Source organism: Mytilus californianus, unplaced genomic scaffold (genome assembly GCF_021869535.1).
Source record: "Mytilus californianus isolate M0D057914Y unplaced genomic scaffold, xbMytCali1.0.p SCAF_12, whole genome shotgun sequence".
NCBI classification, from domain to species: Eukaryota; Metazoa; Mollusca; class Bivalvia; order Mytilida; family Mytilidae; genus Mytilus; species Mytilus californianus.
In genome coordinates this window covers 31,722,724-31,742,095 of record NW_026262604.1, presented here as the reverse complement: position 1 = coordinate 31,742,095, position 19,372 = coordinate 31,722,724, and positions in this window count along the sequence as shown.

Here is a 19,372-nt window from a genome sequence, read left to right as displayed (position 1 = left end):
CAATATCAATACAATATGTAAAACATAGTCGAAAAGACAACTACAACCTGGGACAAAATCGCGTTAATTAAAATAATGTACACAGGTAACTTTAAATATTATAGTCTGTTTGTCTTTTTCTGTTTTAGTCATCGCTTTGTCAGATTATTTTCGACGTGTGAGTTTAATGTCCCTTAAGTATCCTTCGCCTTTCTTTTTGTCATGTATACATAAATATACATTTACCACATCCTGTTTCATATTTTTTGATATATATAATGTATTGCTGTCCCATTAACTATTGTTTAAATCACAACCACCTTTTTTATGTCTTAAAACCTGCCGGTATAATAGTATATTTAAGTTTTTCCCTTAAATAACTTTTTAAAAGTTCACTGGCAATGTACTTTCTGGTTGATATACATTTCTACCTCGTGTTTCAAAGCGTTAATGGTTTCAATATAGGAAACGTATTTCGCACACAAAGTATTCTAGATCACATATTAATTATTCTAGATACACGTACATTGCCATTTAGGCTAAGCACAGAATATTGTGATCAACTGCTAAAATTGATATTTCAATCGATTGCGTTATTTATAAGATCATCAATCTTTATTTGATTGTAGTAATTGATCATTAGAATATTCAGTACTCAATACATTCACGGTTTATTTAATAACACCAGATGCCAGATGCGTATTTTGATAATGTGTGTCTCCTCAGTGATGCATGAGACTACAATATTGTAAAGTCCGAAGGCTAATACAAACGTTGAACATCTGATAAAACCAACTTTTAACTCGATTTTACATGCTTTTTATGCTTGATAGAAATACATTTCATAGATGAAAATCTCTTCCATAACTTGATAACAGCAGATTTATACACCTTATCCAGTTTAATGCTAGTATCAAATAGGGCTACTGGTCTTGTGATAATCTAGAAGACTGGCAGTTAAACAGCAGATATATCGACCAAGTAGTGGTACTAGTTCTACTGCACCAAATGCGCATTGTGACAATTAAGGTCTCTTTTCAGGGGTATTCTAGAACAACTAATGAGAAAGTCCAAACCCTTTTACAGTTTGAAGATACTTAGGAATCATTATGTATGGATATTTTTAATATGGAAATTCTTAGATTTCTGGGTATGATGAACAACAAATTCAAGCTAGGAAATTAACTATGATTATCGCATGTGCCAAAAATGAGAACTAAAGAAATTACAAAATTACAAAATACAGAGAATAAAAACTGTTACCTCGAATTTTGCGTTGTCTACTTCTATGAATAGAGCTCCGATGTTAAGGCTGTTAACTGATGTGATGATATCACAAACTTTATCTACATTTTCTAAAAAAAAGACAAATTTAAAGTATATTTTCATATTTGTTATCTTTTCAATCGTTGTGTTGTATTATTACGAAGCGAGAAGTCTGGTTCGTTTGAATTTACATTAAATCGTACGGATGCTTATAATTGCTTACATCAACTCTATTTAGTTAACATGGTAGATACTTCTATCAATGGTTTAAATAATAGTAAAATGAGCATCAATACACATATAAGGCGAATTCAAATACTGTTTACTTTTTAATAGTTTTATCATACGACTAACAAGTTTCATTATACTTCTAACAAGCATCTGTATACTGATAAAGAGTACAGGTATACATGTCAAGAGCATCGTTGCAAATCTAGCTAAAATGCAGTGAAAGGATTTTCATCAGTTATTAGAAGAAAACAAATACATAACCTGAATCAGATTTGAAATAACATGGCTAAAATTTCGTGTATTCAATCAATTACGAATATGTGCCACGAACAATGAATACCACATTACGCATGTGGTCTTACTCTAACTAGGGAATTAAAACAAATACAAGCATAAAAAACCAAAAATCTTTAGAAAGCACTTGTAAAACCCATGTTGACCATTTTTCGAATAGCGTTTGACCAGAAACCCAACTAACATTACGAAACCGTTTATATGGAAGATTGTTCAATTTGAACTCACATAGAAAACCGGTATCATTAGGCAATGTTTGCAAAAATAAAATTCTGGAACTGAAAACATTTTGATAATGTCATGAAATATCATGAAAATCGACACTCGTAATTGTGTCATCATTGTTCCACATATATTACGGTTTTAAAGTACTGCAGGTTGCAGACTGGATAATGTCAATTGAGGATTTGACAGTGTCATATGCAGTTAACTGACGCCGCAGATCTGAGCATATACACAACACATATTTTCGGCTCTCATATTCCTAAAGGACGCCGACCACTTTTCAAATACATCACAGTTATTCCTCTTCTAATGCACCTTTCATCAATATCTTTTCAAGAACAGGTTGAACCAATTGAACAACACAAAATTAAGACAAGATAACATAGTGAAAATGATATATAATTGGCAACTCAGTTATTATAAACGAAAGTGTAAAATTTTATTTGTAACTACATAAATAAATATACTGCTGCATACAATTAGGCAGGGAAAGATGTTATTGTTGACATATAGACAATAACATAAAGCTATGAATACAATAATACATGCTAGAAATTTGAAGAAAAATAACATATTTGAAGACAAACATCCTGTACTTGTGCTCAACCATATAGCTACTACTAGTCGGCATGTTTCATGATATTAAAGGTTAACATAACTTGTCAGCAGTTCGCCTTCAGTACAAAGATCTGACTAATGAAGGCACTTTAACAGTAGACGATGGACTACACATAACTTAATATTTAGGAAAATGTGAAAATCATACGAAAAATGAAAATTACTTTGAAAAAATATCATTTTAATACTTTTTATTAATGTATGCTATTAACATGTAGGATGGACACTAAGCACCAGTGGTTTCTATCATGTCTATACACGACAAAATTATTAATAGAGTTATTTTTCTCTCAGATTGTACCAATTGTAAGCTTGATTTTACCTCTAACAGTTGCTCTTACATTAATTTAACTGAGTACAAGAACAGCAGAGTAAGTAGCCTGTCTAAAAATTATACACTTGTGAGTCAAAATTCAGCTATATATGAAAATAGCCAATTACAAGTAGACTCAAAACCTAGTGAGAATAGCGACCAATGTGTCCATCATACATGTTAATGGCATACAATTTAGTGTGAAGTTGCTTTTGAGACGTTTTGGCCATGTTGTTTGAGCAGTATGCATGTTTAGCGTGAGTTGTTTCAGTCAAATATCATATTGAATATTCTCTATAGAACAGCCTTTCGATTTAGATAGAAATTGAAGTGAACTTTAATCATGGCACTGCTGATAATGTGTGGCCGCCTGGGCAAAATGTCTTTAAAATTTAAGAAAAAAAAAATTGATAAAAAAAACCTGTTTTTGTCTGTACAATGGAGATTTTCTTTAGTAAAATCAGCGTACACATGCAAGGATTTATTTGCAATACAGTGAATTTCTCTTAATGAATATAACAAGGACTATTTAAGACTTGAGTTACACGCAAGTCAATATAAACTGTTGCTTAAACTTATATACATACGCAACATGTAATTATCATTTTTTAACAGGAGCTAACAAAAAAGTCACAAAGGATTAGTTCAAAATGCAGGTTTACAATTTGAAAGTGGCATTGGTACTTTGGAATGTCCACAACTATTCAGGAGGAAAATATTTGTTTTTAATTAAGATTTTCATACAGGATTGCTGTCATTTCAGATTTAATTCAAATGTTTAGTATAAACAATACATTAACTTACAGATTAATGGCATATCCATTTGACGTGGCTCTGTACTTATGCATCCCGTCTTTGTGTTATTTGTATCATCTTTCATTTTTGCGTATGTGCTTTGTCCGTGTGACTTTTCAAGATTCTTTGAAACATATGACGTGGCTCTGTACTTAAACATCCCGCCATTGTGTCATTGTTCTATTATAATTTGTGTATTCTTGTCTTTCGTATTTGCTAATGCTTTGTCTATATATATGCCCTTTTGTGTGTCTTTGATACATAATGACGTGGCTCTTTTTTAGAAGAAATACTCAATAAGCATATAGACAAGCGGCAAGAAGGACAAGTTAAACTTCTAATGTACATTCTGCAGATGATATGCCTAAAAGAACTATAGACTATATTCTTTTCATACTTTGAACGACAAAATTATTTAATATCCCTAACTGTGTGACGTTTACATTCTGAAATCAAACGCGCGATTCTATGTTAAAGTTAATGTTAATCTAACCATTCGGTCCCAGTACTTACAATCTTTCAATCCTTTATTGGTGGATTTAACATATATAAATAAAATACAAAAATAAGAAAGCAATGAATGAGGTTGTAAAATTTGATATACGCCTTTTTGTTCTCCTTTGTTTAATATTTGTTAGATTTTATTGTGATTAAGATTATAACACAATGTTGACTGCTTTATATCATTTTTTGACATTTTTGCCTATTATGTCTGTTTGTTTTATTCACGCATCGTTATAAATATAACTAAACTTGACGCGACTGTCATACAAGTGAGGAGTTTATCTAGCTATAAAACCAAGTTCAATCCACCATTTTCTACATAAGACATTGCCTGTACCAAGTCAGGAATATGACAGTTGTTGTCCATTCGTTTGATGTGTTTGAGCTTTTGATTTTGCAATTTGATTAAAACTTTCCGTTTTAAATTTTCCTCAAAGTTCAGTTCTTTTGGGGATTTTATTTTATACAATACAGAAAGATCTCTTGATTTTTAAATAACTATTTTTGGTGACAAAATAGAAACAATCTATTAAGTTTAATCAAGTTTTTAAGTCCAACAGTGTTCTTTCATGAACAACATCTTTGCTTTCCTTTTAAAATGCTTTCAAATACAACAACTTATTTGATGACAACTGTATGTTTCCTAGCTAGAAGTTTGAGTTATATTATAAGTAATATCTCAAAAACAGTGAATAAAATTGGATAAGTTATTATTTGCCTCTACTACTTGTTCTGAATCGTATGCCCTTAGATACAAAATAATGAAATAACCCCCTCCCACCATAAAAACCAACAGCCGAAGACAGCCTGATTTATGTAAAACACTAAACAAACATATGACGAACAACAATTAAAAAGTATAATAAATTACATGAAATAACAGCCTCTTGACTGGACACATCTGTAATCCCAACTCTTTTTCATGTGTTTTTTTTTTTATAACTGTGTATATATTTACTTAATGTTTTGTTATATTAAAAAGCTGGAAACTCAATTTAAAGTACAGAAAAGTTCATTTTAATATGATATAGATATCAACCAAAACTATGGAATGCCTTAACTGTCTTATAGCGTAAATATTTAATGTGTTTTGTCGCTTTATCTTTACGTCCTGTCCTTTCCTCTTTATGTTTATTTCCTGACACTGCATCTTTGTGTTATGTCAAATTAATGGTTTGTTTGGTCAAATAATTATATGATATGACATTGCTATTCTTTGTTATGTGCAATATGCATTATATCATAGTGTATCTACTCTATGTTTTGGGAATAACTCTAAACGTTATGATCAACCAACTTTACTTTCTTTCCATTTCCTCTATGTTGTGTTTATTTTTCCTAAAAGTAAGTCAGTTAATAATTGCGTCCTGTCTCAAATGTGATTTTTATGTTGAATGTTCGAAACGTTTAGTTTTAATACATCATTGTTCTATGAAAACCCCATGATATTATATTCTATTGGCTTTGTGTTGTGTTAATACATATCTATCGTCTGTGAAAAGTATAATATTTCATGGTATATCTTATATGCGTTTTGCTGAACAATTGATACTATCTGTTAATATCCAGGATGTCATGTGAATCTACTGGTATGTTATGTGCAAACACGTATTACATTATTTGTAAACACCTATAACGTTATGTGCAAATGACTATTATATTATGCGCAAATGACTATTACATAATGTGCAAATACCTATTACGTTATGTACAAACACCTGTTGCGTTATGTGCAATGACCTATTACGTAAAGTACCTATTACGTTATGTGCAAACACCTATTACATTATGTGCAAATACCTATTTCATTATGTGCAAACACTTACTACGTTACGTGAAAACACCTATTACGTTATGGTAAATGCTTTTTTTTAAACAAATTAATACAACGCATCAATGATATACATATATATTTACAAATATCGAAAATTAGGAAAATCAAAAGACTGTAATAAGTTAAAATCAAAATCCAACCGCATTTATTTACGTAGAAAGTGAACGGAAAATAAATTCACGCCCTCTTTCACCTTCGCTTACCGGGTCATTATGTAGGTCGTCATAGTTTGCATACATACTTACTATGTAACTTATTACATACGGTTTTGAAAGGCGGCTTATTATATAAATATAGATATACTTTAGCTGCGCCTCAAATTCAAAAACATATACATATACGTGTATATGCATATTATGTGTAGCCTATATACCTTCATTTATCAACTCAATATGGTTTTAGTATTAACGTTAAACATTTTCACGAGAGGGGGGTTCTCGCCATGAGTTTTAAGGTACATATGAGCAACAACCTCATTTATATATTGAAGTCTTGTGAAATAACGACAATACAAATATGTCATGGCAAAATCAGTACCCATTCATATATTTTCTCAAGATAAAGACAGCAAAAATCTTATTTCACATTTTGATAACAGCTCTGATATTAATGAGCTGGCTTTGAAACTTAATGAAATTTTATTATCAGCCTCTAAAAATCATCAAGAAAAATATACTCAAATAAAACGTTTTTTGATACAGACCTTAGAAAAATGAGAAAGAATGTTGTATCCTATGCAGATTTATATTCTAAATATCCGAATGATACATATATTCATGGTAGATTTTATAAATTGTTGAGACAAAATAACAAAAGTAGAAAATATAAAAAAAGAAAATTTCGAGAAGAAATTTTAAATCAGTTAGATAATCAAGAGTGTAATAATCCTCAGGTCTACTAGGATCTAATTAAAAAAACTCAAGGAATCAGACAAATGTGATCCCTCAGAAAATTTTTCAGCTGATATCTGGTTAGATCATTTTAAGTCACTTAATTCTTTAGAATCAAAAAGCGTAATGAATATATAGAAAAATTAGTCGAAAGTATTGAGAAACACTCCACTTCTTCTAAACTTGATTTTGCAATAACTAATGCTGAAATACTTAAAGCTATATCACAGCTGAAAAACAATAAAGCTTGTGGTTTAGATTTTATAACTAATGAAATGCTAAAGGCAAGTGCCAATAGTTTAGTTTCATGTTATAAAAAAATATTTAATGTCTGTCTTACCACAGGAAAATATCCTGAATGCTGGGCTGAAGGATACACTTTACCCCTTTTTAAGTCAGGGGACCCAACTGATCCCTCAAACTACAGAGGCATCCAATTACATGTGCAATTGGTAAACTTTTTAATACAATCTTAAATGATAAACTTGACAAATATTTATTACAAAACAGTCTAATTACTGAGTTTCAAATTGGCTTTGTTAAAAAGTCAAGAACATCTGATCATATGTTTTTGCTTAAAAATCTGATTGACTCTGTATTTTCCTCAGGTAAAAAAATGTATGCCTGTTTTATAGATTTTAAAAAGGCGTTTGATTCAGTGATACATAGTGGTATTAAATTTAAACTATTACAAATGGGATTAGGAGGGAATATTTACAACATTATAAAGAACATGTACAATGTAGTTCAACTTGTGTAAAAGCTGGGAAAACTTTAACTGACTCATTTAGAGTTAAATTAGGGGTACGACAAGGTGATAACCTAAGCCTTATTCTTTTCAAAATTTTTATAAATGACTTTCCATCATATATTGATAATGAGGCTGATGATCTGACCTTGGGTGATACTAATATTAATTGTTTAATGTATGCAGACGATTTTGTTTTGCTCTCTACCACATCAGATGGTCTTCAATCTAAATTAAAAAATGTTGATAAGTTTTGTTCTGACTGGTGCTTAAACATAAACACCAATAAAACAAAAATTTTAGTATTTAATAAGCAGTGTAGACTTATCAATGAAAAATTTACTCTTCAGCAAGTTGAACTGGAATGTGTACAGGACTATAAGTATTTAGGTCTTATATTTTCTGCTTCAGGGGTCTTCTCCCATGCAAGACAGGAACTGTACACAAAGAGTCTAAATGGCTATTATAAATTATGCAAAGATGTTATTCGTTCACATCCAAAAATTACTACCAGTCTACATCTATTTGATCACATGATCAAACCTATTTCTTTATATTCCTCTGAAATTTGGGGTACGTTTAACCCAAGGAGTAGTAAATTTAGAAATGGTATATTCTTCGATAAAATTTATTTAGATCTTGAACCAGATAAATTACACATGAAAATAACAAAATTTATTTTGGGTGTAAATAGAAAGAGCAGCAATTTTGCTGTACTTATCTGAACTGGGTAGATTTCCTATTTATATAAGTATTGTGAAAAACTTGTTGAATTATTATTTTAGAATTGAAAATATGCCTGAGGACTCTTTATTGTATAAAGCCTTACAGACCTCTAAAGATTTATATGATAAAAATCACAATAGTTCGTATAGCAGTGTCAGACACCTATGCAAAATTATTGATCTGCCTTGTAACTTTATTAATTTAAGTAAATACAAATTCAGAACATGTTTACTTAGTTGTTTAAAAGTATCCTATGTTAACTCTTGGGAGAATGCTTATAGCCAAAATAGCCAAGGAAAATTAAGTCAATTTAAAACATCATTTTGTAAAAAAAATTATTTATATATCTTGAACAATTTTGATCTGAGAAAAGCTATTACAAAATCCAGGATTTCATCTCATAGACTCAAAATTGAAACTGGGAGATATTCCAAATTAGAAGTTCATCAAAGAATTTGTGCTAAATGCGATTTAAATAAAGTGGAAGATGAACTTCATTTTCTTATAGCAAGTCCTGCATACTCTAAGGATAGAGATTTGTTATTTGATCTGATATTTATAGAATGTAAAAATGTTTACTCATTAGATATGGTTAATAAATTTATTTGGTTATTAAACTGTGAGTCTACTAATATTTTGAAACAACTTGGCTATTTCTTATCAAAACATCTGCCTTGAGTAAACATTTATTATATAATATTGGGATACTGTAGCAATATTTATAATGTCTAACTTTAGAATACTGTTTTGCTGTTCTGCTTTATTGTATTTGTAATTGTAACTCTATATTGTCATATTATGTACATGCACTTTGCCCCTTGAGGGTACCTCTTATGGAAATAAAAGATATTCTATTCTATATTTCTCAGATATCACATATTCAATTTTTAATTTTTTCTTGATTTTTAATCGATGAATCAAGATTTGTACAAAAATCTTATCGAAAGATAAAAATTACTAACCAATTGACCTATTACCATTGTGAAGTCACAACCTATTGTTATATTTGACGTTTTAAAAAACACCCATTCCAGTGGCACATATGTATGTACCTTCATATAGGAAGAGCATGCTACATCGGCCCGCTCCCCTCACTAACCCACCCCTCCGACAATTTTGAGCTTAATTATATGAACTATGACGGACAGGTCGACTTTGTTACTTTATAATATAAAAGCGAAATAAAAAACTAAAAACAAAAGACAACAAAAGAAAAAGAAACAAAGCAACAAAAAAAAACAAACAAAAAACAACCAAATTCAGGTGATAGTTCCTATTGAAATGGATAGATATGTCTTGAGTTCATGATATTTGTTTAGAAATTTCATCATGTTGTACACCTTGTCTCGTCCGTGATATAATTATAGAATTAATTCATATCTTGATAAAACAGTAGAATGGGGGTCTCCTTTTTGAAAGATTTCTTGGTAAACCCTACTTTAAATTTTGGATGTCTATACTTTATGTAAATATTTTGCAGTACTTTCCTAGAAGTGCAGCCGACAGGAACACTACAATATAAAAATAAGATGTGATATGATGCCAATCTGACGACTTTTTACAAGCGACCACATGACACAGAAATTAAAACTATAGTTCACCGTAAGGCATTCAGCAATGATCAAAGACCATACCGCATAGTCAGGTATACAAGGCCTCGAAATGACAAATGTAAATAATTCAAACCAGAAAACTAACGGCCTAATGTATGTACAAAAAATGAACGAAAAACAAATAGTAACACAGCAACAAACGACAACCACTGAATTACAGGCTCCTGACTCTGGACAGGTACATACAGAATGTGGCGGGATTAAACATTTTAATAGGCGCCCACTCATCCACTAATCCTGGGACAGTAGTGCACCAATTCAATTCAAGACCTGTACAAAACAATAAAAAAAATAACGCATGTGATAAACAGCAGCACACAACAAGCACTCAACTACAGGCTCCTGACTTGGGACAGGCCCATATAGAATGTTGCGGGGTTAAACATATAAGCGGGTGCCGCACTCTCTCCCTAACCTAGGACAGTGTTGTAACAATAAATCATAAGAACAGCTATAAAATCAGTTGAAAAAGGTTTAACTCATCAATTGGATACACTTAGAAATACATTTAACAAAAACACTGAGTGAACGTGGCCGGGTACTTGTACATCCCAACGACAAACAAACACTAAGTACAGATCTCACAGTACTCGCAGTTACTGACAGCTAGTTAAAAGTTCCCATTGTTTCTCCAGACTGCAACCTCGAACTAGAAATAAAACAGGTTTCAGGATGATTTAGTATTTAAGGTTATTGATTATTTGTGAATAAGAATTGAATATTGTCCCTAATTTACCCTCTCAGTAGGCTATTCTATCAAGATTCGTGTACCAGTTTAATACTACCAATGCAATGACGTCTCCCATTATTTATGTCGCAGCTAAGGAATCCTTCAAAAATTTTGATTTTATTGTCGTTCATTTCCCATAACAGTCTTTATATAATATATAAATCTAAATAATATGTGTTATCGCTATTTTACGCAATTTTCCTTTGATCCTACTGACTGATTTTCTTTCTTAGCACAGTCGATTGATATGAAAAAATTATCGCTAGTAACTAAGGGTGCATGTGACTGTTGTCAAGGAAATTAACAACGTCGTGATAGGTAAAATAGCGATAAACAGATTATCATTGGTCATCTCAACTCGATTGCTTTTCTCACTTTCGCTGACGGGCTCAAGCGGGGAAATCAATCTTGTTGAGATGACCAACGATAATCTGTTATTATCAGCATTCTAGTATCACCTTCACTGGCCATACTCGCTATCAAATCCCGCACTGCACTTCCAGATAATGACTTAATGATTCATCCGTATTTGGTTCAGTAACTGTCCTAAACGTGTCATGAAGAACGATAAAAAAATTACATATCCTATATAAAATGTTACTGGTTTCTGCCATATTTTTTTTATTACAGTGTTGTATCGTTTCTTTTGTTGACTATAAGAATATGAAGATGTGGTATGGATGCCAATGAGACAACTCTCCACAAGAGACCAAATGACACAGTCATTTTCAAATATATCACCGTACGGCCTTCAACAAAAAACCCATAGCGCATAGTCAGCTAATATATTTATTTTTTATACCCAATTTCATTTTTTCACCAGTTTTAAAAAAGGGTAACAGTTAGATGCATCGCTTATATATAATCAATACATTATTCCACGGTTGTTTTTGTTCATCCTGTCAACGAATATCGTCATATAAATTAGAAACATCATGTACTTTTCCAAACAGAGTCATTTATTCCATTAGTATTATTGCCGGATACTGTATTAAAACGGTTAGCTTCGATGCGTTAAGTTATGAACTCGAATGGTATGATAAATTTAGCTAAATACACAATTAAGCCAAATTTTCATATAAGGGATTTGCTGCATATTTGGGAAATATTATCTTAAAGAATATACAATTGCATACAAATATATTCTATTGGATCTACATGTAATAGTTCTAAAATATACATTTTTTTTACAGTTTCCTTAAGGATGTACACCTCTGAGGAGCAAATTATTTCTAGAATTAAACTTTTTTTCTTAACCTGATTTTTAGGTTTATACGACTGTAAAAAATTATTGGTGAAGAAAAAATCATATGGTGGTGCACTTCTTTTTTTTCTACGACCCTTTGAAAGTACCCAATTTTGATGATTTTCCCATTTTTCATCAATTTTTAACAATTTTTGGGCTATTATCGTGAAAAAAATCACACCTCCACAATTAAACTTTTTCTTCATACTTTTAATAAAGATGAAATGGACCAATCTGAATAAATTTAACTTAAACAAACTATAGGTAGGTGTTAATATAAGAATGTTTAACCATATTTTGATGCTTTTTAGTGTCAAATTTACCATGCTGTCAATTTTGTAAATTTGTGATTTTTCTCTTTTTTAGGAACAAAATGCATATTATTTCAACTTCTTTGTTATAAATGATTGAAAAAATACATATCTAAGATATTTGAAAAGAAAAAAGTGATATGGAATGAACATGTTTCTGATAAAATCATTTCTTGTACCCCTCACCCATTTTCCCAAAATTTTGGCTAAAAAGACTGACTTGATAGGCATTAAAATTTGAAAAATTTATTTATCAAAAACAACTTATTGTAAATACACAATTTCTTCACAGAGTTAAGTTTGATTATAACATTTTTTAAATTCATTGATATTTTCGACGTATCACATGTTTTGGAAATAATTCCAGAACGAGATTTCGACGAGACTGAAACGTCAGAAGAATACATCCTTAAATATTGCTTTTTTTAGAAATGTCGGTCATCCTTTCCTTGGCTGCTGTTAAAATGTGAAAAAAAATATATTAATAGCTAGCGAGGCATGTAGTTCATATGATTCAATCCAAATTATCCTAAAAATGCGGAATCCCTCGTAAATTGAAATCTGGATCGCCTTGAAATCGACGAAATATTTAGGCAACATTCTTTTAAAAAAGCACCTATATAACGAAAAGAAAATTGAGACAAACTTTAAGCACAAAAAGAAAGGATGGAAAAGTTATTTTTTTTCATTTTCCTGATACTGATAATGAATTAAGGATGTTCACTTGTCATGTTTTGGAAATTTTGTTAGAATTTCGGAATCCTCTTGTTCATCCGTGTAAGTGCAGTTTTCAAATATCTTTTCAATGTACAATATATCATTGATACGTTTTTAGTTCTCAAAAAGATTGAAATAAAACATGGACAATAAGACATTTGTAAAAAAAATATAAAAGCCTTGATGTATTTATTATATTTTCAATTTGAGAACATCTTTATGTTAAAGATATAACAAATGAAGAGAGAACATTTTCCTCGCTAAAATATCATTGAAAACAAACACATGGACCTACATTACTTCTTGCTCTTTTTGATTACTCAGTCAATGACCAGTGGCGGAACCAGAACTTTTAAAAAAGGGTGGAGCTACATTTGTTGGTTTTATAATTAGCAGTTTGGGGCTCGAACTAAATTTTACAAAAATTCCATGCTTATTTAAAAAGAATCCAAGATAAGAGGGAGTGGGCAAATATCTTCGTACTCGGTTAATAAAATCTGAACAGGTCCATATATAACGTATTGTCCTCATCAAAAGTCTATAATTAATAAATATAATTAGCCGCCTTCCAAAACCATATTTAATAAGTATGTATGCAAGCTATGGCTAATGGCCCGGTTGGTGGAGGCAAAAGAGAGCATCAGTTTTTTTTTCTGTTTACATTCTTCGTAAAGAAATGCGGTTGCATTTTGTTTTTAACATCCTACATTCTTTTGATGTTCTCATATTTCAATCTATACTGTAAATGTTTATATCATTGATGCGTTTTGTTTTAATCTGTGTTAAACAAGCGTTTACCCGAACGTAAAAGGTGTTTACACATAACGTTATAGGTGTTTTAACTTAACGTAAAAGGTGTTTGCACATAACGTAATAGGTGTTCGCACGTAACGTAAAAGATGTTTTCGCGAAACGTAATAGGTGTTTGCACATATTGTAATAGCTGTTTGAACATAATATATTAGCACTACAAAAGTCACAAAGTCTGAAAAGACCATGTTTTGTCTGAATGTGCATGAAGTTTTACTCGAATTCTTTCTTTGTTTGAAATATATTTAAAAATTCCAAACAAAATATGAATTTGTCTAATAAAGTTCTTGATTGTTTCTTGACAAAGTCTTGACAGTATTAACATTGTCAAAATCTTCCTTGACACTTTCTGTATCGTCTAATAAGAGTTTTGATTAGTCTCGACCAATCCTTGACTGTCTTAAATTTGTCTCGATCAGTCTTGACATATTCTTGACATTCTTAATAATTTCTGAATATGTCTTGACACTTTCTGGACAGTCTTAAAGTCTGGACAATATCTCAAAAGTATACATTTCACCTCAACTGTGATAAGACACATTCCGGACTGTTTCTTTTGCTGTTATATATTTATTTTTATTATCGCTTAACTAAATTTAGAAGAATTAGGATCCAATAATATTTTGCTAAGTATAAAAAGCCACATCAAAGTACAATAATTGACTATTTACCATATTTACATTGAATAGTATGCATGAAGAATGATATATGTCTACAGTATGATTGGTTTTAATCATTTAGCAATTATTTATTTGATTTGTGAATCAACATTTGTAATTATTTAAAAACCCACATTAAAATTTAAATCAACATACCCACATTTGTATTTGTTATATTTTAAATTTCATACCCATATTTGTATTTATAAAAATATTTATATACCCAAATTCTTAATTATAAAGATATTTACATGCCCAACTTTTGTTTTTGTTGTAATAAGTGTAACTTGAATTAACAGTATATTATATAAAGAGAAATAAAGATAAAGTTATATCATGTATATTGGTCATGAGTTGAAAAACTCAGAATTATCAAGTAAATTTAAGACACAATTCAAATTGTCGAGAATATATCAAGCCATACTGAGAAAAAATAAGAATGTCGAAAATCTGTCAAGATAATTTCAAGACAATATTCAAATGTCAAGAATTTGTCAAGAAATTTTAAGACCATATTCAGAATGTCGAGAATTTGTCGAGTAAATTTCATACAAATTTAATATAAATCAGTTTGTCAAAAAAAATTCAGACACAAATCATACTTTTAAAGAATGTCGAGTAATTATCATGCAAATTAAGACAAACATTGGTCTTTTCAGACTTTTGGACTTTTGTAGAGTAGGTGTTTGCACATAATGTGATAGATGTTTGCACATAATGTGATAGATGTTTGCACATAATGTGATAGGGGTGTTTGCGCATTATGTAATAGGCATTTGCACATGAAGTAATGACTGTTAACAGAAAATATCAATTGTTCGGCAAAACGCATATAACCATACCATGATGTATTATATTTTTCACTGAAGATACATATGTATAAACACAACATAAAGCCATAAGAATATGATATGATGAGGTTTTCATATAACAAAGATGTATCAAAACAAAACATTTAGAACATTCAACATAACAATCACATTTGAGAAAGGACGCAGTTATTAACGGAGTTACTGAAAGGAAGAATAAACACAACTGAAGGAAATGTGAAAGAAAGCAAAGTTGGTTGATCATAACGGTTAGATGTATTCACAGAACATACAGGAGATACAACATAATGTAATGCATATTGCACATAACAAAGAATAGCAACGATATATAATATAATTGTTTGACCAAACAAACAATTAGTTTCACATAACACAGAGATGCAGTGTCAGGAAAAAAGGGAACTTACACATAACATAAAGAGGACATGACAGGAAGTAAAGACAAAGCAACAAAACACATTAAATATTTACACTATAAGACAGTTACGGCGTACCAAGTCAGGAATATGACAGTTGTTATCCATTCGTTTGATGTGTTTGTTTTTTTTATTTTGCCATTTGATTGGGGACTTTCCTTTTTGAATTTTCCTCGGAGTTCAGTATTTTTGTGATTTTACTTTTTTCCATATAAAAACATCTTCTTAAAACATTTTGAAAACACTTTTATAAGCACTTGAAGGAAAATGTCCGAAAAACATTTTTATAACATTATTTGATGTTCATAATGTTTTTCAAACGTTTAGAAAATATTTCGAGAAAACATGTGTTGAAAAATATTTTCACGACGTTCGACATAACATTTTAATAACATTTTAAAAATCATTTTATGTTTGCTCGGATTACAGGTTGAAGAGCATTGAAGACCATCAATTCCTAAAAGTTTTTTGCCAAAAACAGCTAAGGTAATCTATTCCTGAGGTAAAGTATTTCAAACATGTAAAGTTTTCTAAACAGTTAATTTATAATTATGACCATATCAATGATCCTCTACTGGGCTGGTGCTACCCTCGGGGAATATAAAAACTCTACCAGCAGTGGTATAGACCCAGTGGTTGTAAATAAGTGGCTTCTATCTTTTTAATTGAGTTTTAAAAACGTTTCTATTCCTATACATAAGAACATGCTATATATTTATTAGGGAAATTTGTACATGTATTATGAATCATATTTTTTTCTATATAAAACCAGATTCAGATTTGTATATTTCTAGTTAATCAGGGAACTCTTCGATGTTTGAATAAAACCTTGTTATGTATTTGAAAATCCTAAGAGCGAAATTAGTAGAATTGACTCCCTTAATAGCATAACTTGGAATATGAAGGATTCAACTACTTGTCCATACCAATTTTGGGTTTCAAACACAACCTTTAAACTACGACGGCACTGGTTGATACACCATATATAGATACAACAAAGCCATACATTTTGTATGTCAGAGTTTGACCTCTTTAAATTGAGTTGCTCCAGGGCCCATCACTATCTGTTATGTTTTGTATACTTCTTTTTCTCTCTTTTTTGCTAAGGCATTGTAAGTTTATTTTGCACTTATGAGTTTGCTTGCTTTTCTTATATCTTGTGCCTCTCTTTTAATAGCTTACCGATCACTGTTATATGTTTACCGATGTTTCGTATTGATTAACATATACCTTTTACAATATTTAAAGTTTACTGATGTGTTTTAGAAGTATAATGATAATTGATGAATATTTTCGAATGAATCTGTAACTTAATCTGATTCTAGTTACTGATTACTGATATTTGTTAAAAACTACTGATTCAATTTACATACATTTACAAAGCACGTGTTTGATGTATTCCGATTCTTTATTTATTTATCGAGATACATATTCAATCTTTTCCAGATATTTACATGTCTCTTTAGTCAGGATAAGTGTTTAAAATTTGCATGACCGCATACAATTTAAAAGTGAATGCATACTTGCCAAACTGTTAGGGTCGTTTTAAAGTGTATAATGAATGTTGAAATTGATATAATGATGCTTGCTAGATACCCTGATATATTTAAAAGAATTTGTACTAGAAAGCTTGTTGAAAGTACAGCAATGCGCATTATACTTCTATATAACCATCCCTATTCGGACATGATCCACTACCCAAAAACAACTGTCAGCAAGAATATTATTAAAACTTTTGATGGGATGGATTAGTTTTTACGAAAAAAATGTGTATGTTGAATGAGGATATAACATAACTCGTGTATTTTGTCCATCTTCGTTTCAGCGTTGTCAACCAAATGGAATCTAGCGAGAGGAGGAAGAGACAAGAAAATTTACACACTGAGATTTCATAAAGACGCACTGAGATTCCAAAAAAAGTACTCACTGAGAATTGAAAAATACACACTGAAATGAAATAAACTAAAAAAAAAAACACACACTGGAGAATTTGGAGAATTTAAAATTACACACTTAGATTGTTGCGCACAGAAGTGTTTTGCATCTTTTTTTCAAATATCAGTGTGTAATTTCGACTTCTTGTGTATTATTTTAGGTATTTAAATCTCATTGTGTTTTTTTTTTAATTTATTTTTTAAATCTCCGAGTGATTTTTTAATTCTTAGTGTCTATTTTCTTAAACAAGGGTTTAAACAGAGTTTTAACGAGAACGGTTAGCCATACTCATTTGTGTTTGTCATTAAGAAAACATATTTCATAAAAAAATGCACATGAATGCATTTGAACAATAACAGGTGCATGTTTTGTAAAGTCAAACTATTAAAAGTCTGCCATTTCATTATCTAGATGATATATTCGTCAAGTCTCTACATATTCAATAGTCTTATTTTTTGAAACTTTAACTCTCAATGTACCAATCAACGGACGGATCGTACTGTCAAAGGTTTCAACGGGTAATAAATAAAGGTAATAATGAGCCAGCATATTTAATAAATAACAGATGTTCTTACGACGATTCAACAGGAACAAAAACACATATAAAAGCATTATTATTTGTGCAACGATAGGTTAACAGATAAAATTATATGAACCGTTTTAGCATATGTATCGGCACAGCATATGACCTTCCTCGATTTTATAAATAAGAAGATGTGGTGTGAGTGCCAAAAAAAAACAATTCGCCATCCAGGTCACAATGTATTAAAACAATGCAATTTTCAAAACATGAATCAGAACCAATAGTGTTTACTTACATTTTTAGACTACTGTATGTGTTGAATTGTGTAAACTATACACCAGAAACGTGTTTTTAAACGTTTTTTTATCAGGATTTCAAGACGGTTATTTATAGTTCTGCATATAGTGTAACTAAGGTGTTCTTAATAAGATAATACAAATGTTCAATCAACTGAGTTGTAGACTTCAAATCTATTATTGCAGCTTCACGACATGGTCAATACATCACACAAACCACGATATTATTCGAAATGTATTGTAATAGACCATATCTTATTTGAGAAGCTGTTCAGGGTTTATAGCATTGAAACAGATAATTTTTTAAGAATGTGACCCGATATAAGTTGATAATACTAAGTACTTGAAAATACGACTATATGTATAAATATAAACTACATTTAGCTATGCATGTTATATCCTTTATTTACTTACTCACCTAAACTCTTCAACGACGACTTGGGACGAAAATGGTTTACAAACGCTTTGACACATTTAAGAAATTGCATCATATGATTCTGTCTGAAACAAATGCGTTAAGTATAACAGTGTAAATTGAAAAGTTAACATTAAAAAAGCACAGCAATATTCTATCAAGTTCATTTCAACGCTTAGTATAGTATTTGTAAACAGAAATTCACAGATGCCTGTAACAAAATCCTTAGTCGGTTGACAGTGTTACAATGACCTCACGTAAACTCAAACATACGCTAACTTCAAAATAGGTAAGGGTCAATGAATGTGGAAATGAAATGTAATAGGTTTCAGTAAATCCGCAAGTTTGTATTAAATAAGTATGAAACTAGTTAAGGAAACCTTCCCATATTAAAATGAAAATGAGCTCTTTAACCAAATGAAAAAGAATGACTTGTTGGCCATATAAA